A 13,573-nucleotide genomic window follows, 5' to 3' on the forward strand; every position below is an offset into this window, starting at 1 on the left:
GTATTTACTTTCTGATTAAAATTTCATAATATTCTGAGAATTAGTCCGATTTCTCAGAAACGATCGAAAAATGAAAAAAAGGTTTCAAAGTATAATCTATATAAAAAATGCAGATAACTACTGATTGAATTTTTAGATAATTTTTAATACGGCACAGTAGAAACAGTCAAGCTGCAGAATATATATATATATATATATATATATATATATATATATATATATATATATATATATATATATATATATATATATATATATATATATATATATATATATATATATATATATATATATATATACATATATATATATACATATATATATATATATAAACAATTTTATTGAGTTTTATATTTTTTAGCAAGTCGCCTTTACACTTTGACTAAACTGTCTAAACGTGAAAACAGTTTAAACGAAATGAATTGTTGTGGAAAATTTGTACAATTTGTTATTGCCCTAATATTAACTGGTATTTCAACCTTGTTCGTTGCAACATACGGTTGCTGTTCACGTACAGACATACGTTTGGTTATAGTTTATTATTTAATAGCACTTAACATTTTAACAGCGCTTGTATTCTGGATTGATAAATTGTGCGCCGTTTCCGGCTTTTGGCGCGTTTCAAAAGTAGCGCTTTTTTGGTTGGCATTTTACGGAAGTCCAATTGGTGCAATTTTTGGCATGTGTTGTGTCTTCTGTCCTCATAAAACAAGCAAGTTAGCTTTTTTGGGAATAGCAATCTGTTTAATGGTGTTTAACTTAATATGGGTCGCAATCTACTTAATAGCAACAAGTCATAAGACAATGGCTAAATGTTATGAATGAGAAACTTTAAAAGGAAATGACATTTTTTTTAAACCATAAAATAATGATTTCTTTATTGCGGTTAAAGTGAAACTGATGGTGACATGTAACTGCCGCTCAAAATGTTTTAATTGAACTCCATTGTTTACTTAAAGTTATTTCTTTTGGCAATCATCTGTAATCGCAGAAGCCATAAAAGGCCATTTTGCAAAACAGCAGGTAGCATTAGTAAAATGAAGCAATTTGATATTTGAAGTTGAAAAAAAACCCGTGAAAATAAGTATTAGTAGGCTTAGATGTCGTCTGTAATTTATATTTCTGAGATATGGATATTGTATTACATACTAAAAGATATCATTAAAATGTGGTTTTAAGCTTTAAAGCATAGTGCTTTTCGTTGTTGTTGTTGTTGTAAAAGAATTAAACTTCCTAACTGATATAAGTAAAACTGTTCTCCTTAAAATAAATTAAAAAAGGGCGCTAATGCATTTTTGTACCCCTCTCCCCTTCCTTTTTTATTGTAGCAGATTATGAAAAATATTAAAAACATTTGAAATGAAGAAAATAAAAAATTTTTGACAGACGGAAAGTTCTCTTTTACTTGAAAAGAAAAAAAACAATCTTTCTACACGACGATGTTTTTTAAAATAATTTCTTGAAAACGATGTTCCCCATATTCGACATTTTAAAATGCCATATTTAAAAAACGTTCCATGTAAATCAGTAACCAGAATAAATATTTCATAATTCTAACATTTCATTCCCGTTACTGTTTGCAGTTTTAAAACAACTCAGTTATTTCATAAACACCCAATTTTACTAATTATTACTCTTTTCTAATTTTTTTGTTTTTTGTTTTTCGCTTTACAAATTCATTCAAACTAGTTCTTTAATGATTAATTTAAAAATATGAAACTAAATTGGAAGGTTGAATAAAGATTAAAATGATGTCTTAATTTTGACAAGTTAATCGCTGAAAGTTAATCGATCGTGAAAACCATGTCTTTATGAATTGCAATATTATTTTTTTAAATAATATTACAAATTATTATTCTTAAAAGAACCTTAAAACAAAAGTAGTAACAACGTTTTCATATCTATCATTCTAGAAGAATAAAATAGCAGCCAAAAGCTTTATAACTTTAGACTACCAAGATGACGGCACACAGTGACCTAGATTAAGCTAAAAATGGTAACCCACCCCCCTCAAAAAATAAAAAAATGTTTTATAATTTTTAGACTCAAAGTTTTAAAGGAAACTCCTTTTTTAGTCCTCAACTTAAAAAACTTCTCTAGAAATCATTTATTTTAATTTTAGAGGTAAATATGTAAAAAAAATTTAATTAATTTTGTTAGCAACGCTATTTACCACCAACCTACATCTTTATTATTATTTATGTTAAAGCGAGCGCCGAGAAATATGTATGTGTTTCTTTTTTCTTATGTTTAAAAAAGAAATATATATATTTTACATACAGTTTTTAACATAAATATTAGCAAAATAAAGTTTCACTTTGTTCCATGTTGTTCCATTTTGTTTCACGTTTTTTTTTTGAAACAAAAGCATTAAATTATAGCCAAATAAATCCTGTTGTATTTGCTCCAACCTTCTGCTTCTTGAGGAAGTATTTTAATTTAAGCCATACATAGTTTTATCATCTGCAACACCATCCTTCCCTTTTCGTTTTAAAAACGGTATCCGGGAGTTTGTGTAAAAACGGCAATCTAATTCATTTTATTTTGAAAACGAAAGATTCATCTTAGAGCTTATCCAAACATTAGTTGGCGACCATTTATGTTATATTGAAGAGTAAAATGAAATGGTCGGATCTATTTTTTAAAATTCGGTTTCTATCAAAATTAGCAGCAAATATCAAAGCTTAATAGAATTTTACAGACTTTTATTTCAGATATTTCTTCAAAGAAAAAAACTGTATAGTTAATCTTTAGAAGCAAGCATCTCCTAAGGGACATTTATCTTTTTAACTAACAATAAGTTAAATGTTAATTACCTTTTTTATGTTGATATTAGTGCTTTGTAAAATATTACTTAAAAACTTATTTTATTACGGTCTATTAGTGTGGTCTGTTTTTAACTTTATATTTCATATTTTACGTGGTTTGATCCAGGCCCCTACTTTGAAAGATATTATTTTAAAGAAAATAAAACTGTGAATAAAAAATTAAGTTTTAGTTAACAAAAAATGAAATGTTAATTACGTTGCTGTTAAATACGTCATGCGCAGTGGAAACCGAATTGTTAGCTGGATTTGTTGAAATGAAAAGCAGACAGAAATCTATTAAGTTATTTGAATAAAAGAATTTAAATAAATATCATAAACATCAAATAATACTGTATTTTAAGAGAACAGAGTAGAGAACAACCAATTTTATTCTCAATTCGAATTGTAGCTTCCATTATTCAATTGGACCTTGCTTTTATACTGAGCGCTGGAATATGGTGTCTACAAACTTCATTGGGACATGACTAATGAAGTAACAGCGCATGCTTGTCATTGCCACTTGTTAATTAACTTCATCAATGAACGAAATTGAGTTTGACCAGTCCTATCAGCAACTTTAGGAGAATTAAGCAAATTAAGTAAAAACCCTGCATACACAGCAAGTCGCTCTTCAGTTCTTTAGTAGCTCGCTGAAACCTTTTTCCATCCCAAGGATTTTTAGAAAACTCTGGTGATATCCAAGTTTCTTCAATTGATTGCCGATGGCAATCTTTGTTTTGGTAAATGTTAACCACATTATCTGCATCAGTATGACAATAATCCACTGGATTTTCGGAGGTGACCTACGGAGCCTAACCTTGTCTGCACCACAGCCTTCTTACGAGATATAGTAGAAGTGTTACATGAACAAGCAACAAGTTTCGTCCGCAGGACTAGTTTTAATCAGCATAATATTAAGTTATTTTTTTAACAACTTAAGCAATCTTTTGAGAAGGTTGAAAGTGACCTGCAGACATATAATATATTGATGAGACCGGAATCACAACTGTGCAACGACCAGATTGTATCGTCACTCGCAGGCTCTTTCCTCAGATAGGTCGAGTAACATCTGCCGAAACAGAAATATTAGTGACTATGGCTTAGGCAGCTAATGCAATTGGCAATAGTGTGGCCCGATATTTTATCTTTCCGAGGCTTAACTGTAAGTCTCACTTTATTCGTAATGGACCTATAGGGTGTAATGGATCTGTCCATTCCTCAGGCTGAATAACAGAAAAAAAGTTTTTTAAATATACCAAACATTTTGCCACCCACGCATGTTGCTCGTACAATCGCTCTTGTCTAGTTTTGATTGACAACCGCAGATATCATCTTAATGCACCAGTTCTTAGTTTTTGCAAAGAAAATGGAATCGCATTTTTATCCTTTCCAGCACACTGCAGCCATACACTACAGCCATTGGATGGAAGTGTTTACAGTCCTTTTAAAAAGTTTGTTTACTCAGCGTGTGATACGTGGATAACTGTAAACAACCGACCTTTGACTATCTCTGATATACCTGGTATAGTAAGAGCAGCACTTCCTAATGCTATAACTCCAAGGAACATAATAAGTGGTTTCCAAGTAACGGGAGTTTCTCCATCTAACAGAGATTTTTTTTCAAAAAGTGAATTTTTGCCGTTGTATACATCAGATGGACCAGATCTTAATGTTGATTTCTCCACTGCAGATTACAACACTTACGTTTATTTTTTTTTAATTAAATTTTATGTAACTCGAGTTGGTTGAATTTATATTCTATCGTTCGTTTTTGTCAACTACTTCATCATTTTTTGATGCTTCGCAGTATATTTCTATGTTAAGAACTTATTAGGGCTTCCGTGCAACAGCCATTCAACAGCTGTGCATTCTTGCTGAGGAGACAACAAAAGCCCATATATATATATAAATATATATAAAAAAATAAACATAAATAATAACAAAAATCGACTGCCTTTCTGTCTACTTCAAAGGGAGAAAATTTTCCAGATTTAAATGAAATATCAAATGCCACTCCTTTACTTTTACCATCTCCTGAAGAAGTAAAACCTTTTGAAAAAGCTAAGCCTAGAAAACAGAGAATAAATAGGCCTAAAAATCGGAAACTAGTTTCTATTATATTAGCAGATACCCCTGTTAAGAAAGCTTTGGAACATGAACAGAGGACAGCAAAAGAAAAAAAAGAAAGGACTTTGAAACAAAAAAATAAAAAACTTACTAAAAAACTACTCTCTACTAATGTAGGTGCTCCAAATAATTCTAAAACCAGCAAGATTCAATCTTGTCAAACTAAGAAGAAGAAACCAACAAGAAAGATGAGGAAGATGATATTGAAGATGAGAACGAAGACGCTTTGTGTCTTAGATGCCTCAAACCTTTCTCAAACAGTCTTCCAGGTACAGAGTGGATACTATCTGCCATTAATGTGCACATATGACTTGTGTAGAAAAGGAACTCAAGGGTCTATTTTATCAATGTTTAGACTGTAATGATCTTTTAGTCCCATTAGATAACAACGAAGATGAAGATGAAGACAGTTTTTTTTTTGTTGTGATTATGAAAAGTATTGCAAATATTAAAAATGAGGAAAACAAGAATCCATTTTTTTTTTTGACTAACGCAATATGTTCTAACTTTAACTTGGAAAAAAAAAAAAGCCTTCCCAGCAAGCACACGACATTCAAACAACGTTGAAATAACGTTGATCAACGTTGATCAACGTTATTTCAATGTTGTTTTAACGTCGTGTGCTTGCTGGGTTTCTACACTATAATATTTTCAACATGGTTAACTTAACTTGTAAAAGCTATTTCCATGTAAATCAGTAACCAAAATTCTTTTTTTTTCGCTTAGAATTAACGTTTCATTCCTGTTACTATTGCCGTTTTTAAACACATTGGTATTACAAAAATAACCCTATATTACTAATTGTTACACATTTCTAATTTTTTACTTTTTGTTTTTCACTTATAAACTCATTTAAAGTAATTTTCTGGTAGGATAAAATTTGTTTGACAAAAATGTTTGCTTTTGTAAACAGAGCTTCATCAATTTAAACTACTTCGCTCTAAAAATGAAAGAAACAACGTTGCCTAGAATTATGTGATGACATTAACTTTAACAAGCATCTCAATGACGCAACCTGGTTCGTCTATTGGTTACAGATAATGAAATAAATTTTGACGTCTCAGTAAAGTTGATTTCAATCAAGCAAATAATGTTTAACTACGATTTTTTAATTCATGTTTAATATCTTCATGCAATAATCCACAGTTTGACGCGGACTTATACATTGTGATTGTAGTTCTCCACTTTTCCAAGTGACTTTTTGAATACCTCATTTTAAAGTTAACTGCTAAACGATAACGTTTTTTTATTTATCTTGGTAATAAATTCACAAAAAATGCTAAAGTGTTGTTTAAGAGTATAAGTCGGGAGGTTAAAACTTCAAATTGGTAGACAATTTTCGCTTAAAAAATCTAAATTTGTTGCAAAAATCTTTTTTTTAAAAAATAATTACATCAAATTTAACAAAAATGATTAACTTCTTTGAGCTCTTCAAGTTTTTGAAATTTTTCTTTGTAAGCGAAGTACTTTTGGGAAAAAAAGCCCCCTCATACCCTTCGACCAGAAGACGATAGAAAATAAAAGAAAAAAAATTCAAAATTGGCTAATATCTAAGACTCGTACAAGTTTTTAAAAATCGATCTGAAAATAGTACAGCTTGGAGTGAAAATTGACCATTTCAGTCCATTTGGAATCCACTAGGAAAATCAAAAAAAAAAAGAATCTTAGTAGTAAGTAGGGGTCTCTCCAGAATATATGCTTATCCAACTCAAAATATAGAATGACTTTTATTTAATTAATTCTTAAAACTATACTCAAATGGCAATTAAAAAACACAAAGATGATTTATAGAATAATCAAGGCAAAAATGGAGACTTGTCGGAAAAAACTAAAAATCAACAAAGTTAGTGCAAGTGAATGAAGGGCAGGGAAATAGAATGGAACCAGAACTTAAAAAACATACAAGCTAGCACCACTAATTATATGAAAATCTCGCGGAGTTGAACCAGGGCCAATTATAATTACACTGCTGAATTTGTAGGTTTTTACAGGAAAAAATGAGATTATGTTTCTGAACTGAAGGATTACCAAACAAATTTACATTTCTGTAAATTTTTGAGAATTCAATTTTGTATTCGATGATTTACTTTTTAATCCACAGCAATAATGGATTATTGCACACTTACAGGCTTGGACTGGGCCGCCGGGATACCGGGAGATTCCCAGTGGGCCGGTTGGCATAAAAATTGTATTATATTTTTAGTTAGGCTACATTATATTATCCAAATAAAATGTAAATTAAAGTTCAGACTGGTTTGAAAGAGAAAAGAATCAGAGCAAATCAACTACTTGAAAGTGCAAAAGATAAATTTCGTATCAATGTTCACAACATGGTAATGAATCAAGTAATCAGAAGTTTAAAACAGAGATTCTCAGAGCATGGTAGTTTATATGCTGATTTATCTTGTTTAGATCCAAGAAATTTTGCAAAAATTTTGAAAAAAATGCCTAGTAGCAGATTGCAGCATCTGAGTGGGTTGCTCAGAAAGTTTGATGCTAGTGTAACAAAAGATCAGCTTTAAACGGAATTATCGGACTTTGCAAGGAAATGGGAAAGTTTCGAAATAACTCTTGAAGATGAATATAACTTGATATTTGACACGGAAGTATCTCACTGTGTCTCGGACAACATGTAACAATATAAATCCGAAGAATCTGAAACTGTCTTTACAATCCCAGAAGTGGAAAACAGTGACAGCCACAGAAATAAATGCAAATCTTGCAAAAAATGTATTGTTTGTTGTTACTTTGTCCTCCAGAAGTTTAACTTGCATAGTCTTGCGTATTCAAATTTGTTTCTGGCTTAAACAGTTGTGCTGAAATAATCCTCATCACAAGTTGCTTGCGAAAGGTCATTTTCGAAATTGAAACATATTTTGAACAGAATAAGAAATTTGATGAGCCAGTCAAGTTTACAGTCAATCATGCTGATGTCTTGTGAAAAAGACGTTCTTCCGAGAATTAATAACGATGCAATAACTGATGTCTTGGCATCGACTAGTCAAACGATGAAAAAGTTGCTATACTAGTTAATATTGAATAGCGATGGTGTCTACTATTTCTAGACTCCAACTTACAGCAGTGTTTTAGAAATATTTATTTTTATCAATATTTAGGCAGGGAAATTTAAATTTTTTTTTTTATACTTTAAATAATAATAAACAATAATTTTATAAAACGCTAATTATCCCGTTGATGGGCTCAGTGACGCAACAGCATTTAAACTACAACTATAAGTTAATATAATGTTTTTTGACCAACTTTTTTTTAGTAATGATGAAAAGTTTACATTAAAATATATAATTTCTAAAAAAATCTCGCCTTAAAGCCTAATTTCATTGTGATAATTAAACTTTTTTAGCTTTTAGTTTAGTGACGCAACCTAATTTTTACAGATGTGTATGTGATAAAAAAACAGTTGAATTATTTTTAAAGACTAAAAGTGTTTTGACTCAAGACATATATAATGTCAAAGATTCTTTCTAAACAAAAATATGGATATGTTTTGTTTAAAATATTGCAATAACTTGCCCTCAAATTTTACTCACTTTTTAGAATAATAAAAAGAAAAAACAGTTGCTAACATTCATCAAATTTATCTACTCGGTTCAAATATTTTCTACTCAAAATATATTTTAACAATAATTTTAAGGTGTTTAAACTACAATTAAAGAAAAAAAATCTTTTGAAAAAAGAAATTTTTAAACACTTCTATGGCTATTTCCACGATGGAAAATTCCATCGTGGAAATAGCCATATGTGTATATATATATATATATATATATATATATATATATATATATATATATATATATATATATATATATATATATATGTATATATATATATAAAATTTATGCAACATACAATGAAGTATATATATATATATATTTATATATAAAATTTATGCAACATACAGTGAAGTAGGCCGCCTTGACCAATTTTCCCGGGCCGGTTTTTCAAGCCAGTCCAACCCTGCACATATTTGGAACCGTCAATGCTTAGAAATCTATGTATGAAAAAATGTTTATTTCTTAGTTTTTAAAAGCACAACGAACAAGAAGTTAACTTTAAGTTAAGGTTTTAGAGCTCTTCTTCGTGAAGACTTAAAATGTTTTTAGACAACTTATAAAAAACCAAAGTGGATAAATTTCAAAGTAGCTGAAATATTTTCCCTTGCTTTAATTTAAATTCGTTTTTGTTTTATATCTATATATTCTACTTTTATGTAGTTCTAACTTTATATTTTACGATTGATAAAAATACATAATTTTACATTGCTTTAGGCTAATTAGTTGTTAACGGTAGAAAATAGGATACTTCAATTATTGTTTTTGCTTATGTGTTTTGGTAACGATATATATATATATATATATATATATATATATATATATATATATATATATATATATATATATATTAGGGCGGGTCATACTTTTTTTCTTTAGAGTTGCTAACCTGGCTATGGTCTAAAAAGTTGCTCTAGGTGCTAGTTATTGTAAAAAGGCCAAAAACATTTAAAACAACAGGTGTCTTGTACTTGCAACTTTACCGCAAAGATTTACCCTTTAAAGGCTTATAGCTAAAAATATAAGAAATTAATCAAGCACTTAATATGATACAAAGGCCATATCCATGGCTAGCGCAAAAAAGTATTTTTTTGGGGGTGTATAAGCATTTTTTGCTTACTATAAAAAAAGTAAAAAAAAAGATGCACCTCCTTAATTTCGGCCCTGTCAACGATAAGGGGGTGTTATCGACGTCGAAACATAAAATTCACTTAAATGGTGAAGTTCTAGATATTATTAGTTCAATGAAACAATATAATCAAACGTAATTTACAAAAAGTCTGATTTACAGCTAACACTAGGTAGTTCTATTCTTGATGCAGTACACTGTAAAATCATTCCATGTCGCGATTCATGCCCAAAAACGGTTGAGCTTGCTGCAGAGATATCTTGGATAGCACGCTCAACTGCCTGAGAGTGACAGGGTATACCAAAAATGAAATCAAACTGACAGTGTTGAAGTTTTTCATTCTTAATAGCTGCTAGCAACGGTGGTGATGTGAGGTTAGCTGTAGTCCAGTCAATCATATTAACGTAAGTCAAAGCATTGGCGTTTAGCTTGATACTTGACTTATCAAAAACACGCACAGAAGAACTACACAAAGTACTTCTCAATTTAATTATTTTTTCACAACAGAAATGTCGCACAGAATCATCATTGTCACAAACACCAGAAAGAAGAATGTTTTCGGAGTGGGCAAAGTAGTTGTTGTTCTGCAACACAGGCTCTAATATTTTCTAATCTTCTGCTCCAACCTCATGACACTGCTTCAGCAAGTAAAAAAAGTTCTTTGCACCATCAGCGCAAGAAGGATGACTCTTGATATTGAACCATGAAGGAGCATAAATATTTACTATAAAGCGTACAATTTTGTATAGTGATGGGGAACAGACTTCTTTTGACATATACAATCTCAAAATTCTGTTGGCTTTTGTCAGCCACCTAGCATGGTTTAAATTTCCTGGCATTACGTTCTGTAAAGACCTAATTTCATCACTATTTGTATAACCTTGCTGCACTGCTAAGCATGCTCTAAGAAGATATTTTTGATCTGTACTTAGACTGTTCTTAACCTCATCATTAATCTCAACCACTTTTCCTAACATAGCTTTAAACTTTGAAATTGGTAAATCCTTGGGATCAAAGTCTAGCGCACTCATAATTACACCACTGGAACTACTAGGACCTCTTGTACATCCTCCATCAATAGCAGAAATGTATTTCCGAAATGGTAGTTCATTAGTATGCAACAGGCAAACAAGCCATTGCAGTGATCTTGCAACGCCTTTCTCTAATTTTCGAATCACACCATTTCGTTTGCCTGTATTGGTTACTGTACCGTCACAAACAACTGCTTGTAGCGTACTTGCTGAATTTGTATTTGCAATTATCGATAATATCTCATTTGCAACGTCAGCTGCTATACCTGTTTCTGGCATTACATGATCAATGTAGTTATTGTTTGGAAATGATACAATAACATAATGTTCTTCCTTTATGCTTCTACGTATACCAGACTTCTCAACAAAAGTTAAGTCTTTCTTCCCATCAAATCCAATACAAATTAGTTCTTGCATCTCGGCAGCATGCTTAGAAACTTGTTTCTGCCGCCAAAGACCTCTCTGACGTCTAAGTTTTGCAGGATCTATTGCAGTTTCTGCCGACAATAGCTTCATATCTTTTAGCACTGCATTCACTACAAGACAAGCTTCTCTGTTACTAATCTTGCATCTGTCCAAAGCTTTGCACAACTCCGGATATTGTTTCATGTTTCTGGGTGCTGCAACACCATCATCAGATTCACCACTGGAAATTTCACAATCAAGAACTTCATCACCCATGTTTAGTTGAAGTTCTACGACCTCACCACCATCATCATCAGCATCATCACTCATGTTGTTGTAGATATAATTTATTTTTGTCTCATATTTTATTTTCTGATTGCGCTCAAATTTTAAACGTTTGACTGGTCTCATTACTTTCTTCTGCAACTTACCTGTAGCTTTTATATCTATAGCACCTATATACATTTTCCTTTCAGTTTTTTGGTCCAACCAGAAAGACCATTCTGTTGGAGGTATTTTATGCGACAGTGGACAAATACATTGCGAATTCTCTTGTATACCGCTGTCAACACATTTACAAGTACATATATCAAATACAGTTTGTAATGATTTCAAACAGTCTTGGTAGTTGATTGATGTCTTCTTAGAACTGGGATATTTAGCAAGACCCTTAACTTTATCAATCAATTTCTTTATACAATTGACTACACTCTTTGTGTCAATTATTGGGATACTCGCAGTGTTGTAGATACTTACAACTTCATGTGCTACAGCTGTCACTCTCTTCTGCATACAATCATATTTATTTTACTTTAAGTAGTAGTCATACAGTCTTTAAACATCACTAGATGTAGGAAGTTGATTTTTTTTTATAACTGCAGGCTGGCCCAGGACTGAGTGTTTAGTCCAAAGTCTTGTGCTGACGGACGCCATTTATTAATATTCAATACAATGGAAACCAACTTGTCCAAACAATATCAGATAACAATTAGAAAAGATTGATTATAAACAACTGATTGAAATAAACCCTGTTGTGGCAAGAATAAATTATCACTTTTTTTAAACAATCTAAAATATAAAACAGAACATGTTAAACACATATATTACCGTAATACAGGGTTTGATGAGGGTAAATTTACGATATGCTAGGATTACTTTTGGTTGAGTTTACGGTTACTTAGACTTATCTAATCTCATTTCATGTACCAGCGAATGTAACATAAACTAAACGTAGTGAACACTAATAAGAATATGCCTTTATAAAATTGATATACGTTTTCACATTATTTCCTCATTTTCAACTACAAGTTGCAAGTACTTACTGAGGTTAAAATTTAAAAAATCTTATGGTCGCTAGATTTTGGACCAATAGAACAACTTTTTATGCTACAGCCAAAAAAAAAAAAAGTATGACCCGCCCTAATATATATATATATATATATATATATATATATATATATATATATATATATATATATATATATATATATATATATATAACTTACAAGATTTTATTGGACGAAAAGTGAAGCCGCTTTTTTTGTTTACAAATTTAATTTGTAATTTAATCTGTTTTGCCGCCATTTGTGATGATGGCAAAAGCTATATCCGACGTGCGAAATAAAAGTAAAAATGAATGTTGAGAGCATCTAAATTTCTCAATAAGGTAAAGATCATTCGAAAACTCGTTTTAATAATGAATTAAATAAGTAAAAAAATGATTGCTGCAAAGAACCGAGTGCTTTAATGTAGTAAACTTCTCACGTTTTAATGCGATTGTCCACCTTTTTCACAATTCTTGGTTTAGAGCTGGAATTCTGTGAAAAGATGTCACTTCCTTTCATGTTTCTATAAGAACAATCATACACGCTCAGGAATTCAATAGTTTAATGGTAATTTTTAAAATGTCATATAGGTGGATAAGCTTTTTGCCCGAATTAGAAATTGCTTCCACGGCTTCACTTTTTGGATCGAAGTTAAACATCTAGTATATATAAAATATCATTGTGTTTTGAAGGAAATAAAGAATGAGTTATTAATTTTACTTTTTTTTCAAATCAAGCTTTTTGTTTTGAAATAAATATCCTTTTTAAGTTCTGTTACATTACAATTTGTTAATATCAGATTTAAAGGTTTAATTTTAACCACTGTAAAATTCTTCCAAATAAACAAAAAGGTTTTACGCCGCTTAACAACAGGAAAAACCAAACGTTGCAAAAAAATTACATAGGGGAGAGGGGGCAGTATAGGACGGATTGTTTAGGACAATGCGAATAATCCAAAAAATACAAACTCTTCAACAAAGTTAAATATATTCGTCGACTAAAAATACTTTGACACGTAAGCGTCATAGGATTTCTTTCAAAAAAGGCAGTCAGGTAGCTTTTCTACAACGTTTTGTGGTTTTTGATATTTTTTCTTTTTAATTTTTAAGTGTAAGGATTTACAAAAAAAACTTACCCCACCCAAGGAATTATTTTTTGCATTTTTAGTGAAAGGGATATG

At 30.8% G+C, this 13,573-nt stretch overlaps 1 pseudogene; it reads left to right on the top strand.

The window, feature by feature from the left end:
• Window positions 1-3,887: 3,887 nt before the first annotated feature.
• On the top strand, window positions 3,888-4,556 carry LOC149879984 (uncharacterized; annotated as a pseudogene).
• Window positions 4,557-13,573: the final 9,017 nt, after the last annotated feature.

The sequence above is a fragment of the Hydra viridissima genome, unplaced genomic scaffold (assembly GCF_058129835.1).
Source record: "Hydra viridissima isolate aposymbiotic clone 2 unplaced genomic scaffold, HvirCarnegie_v1 scaffold_13, whole genome shotgun sequence".
NCBI lineage: Eukaryota > Metazoa > Cnidaria > Hydrozoa > Anthoathecata > Hydridae > Hydra > Hydra viridissima.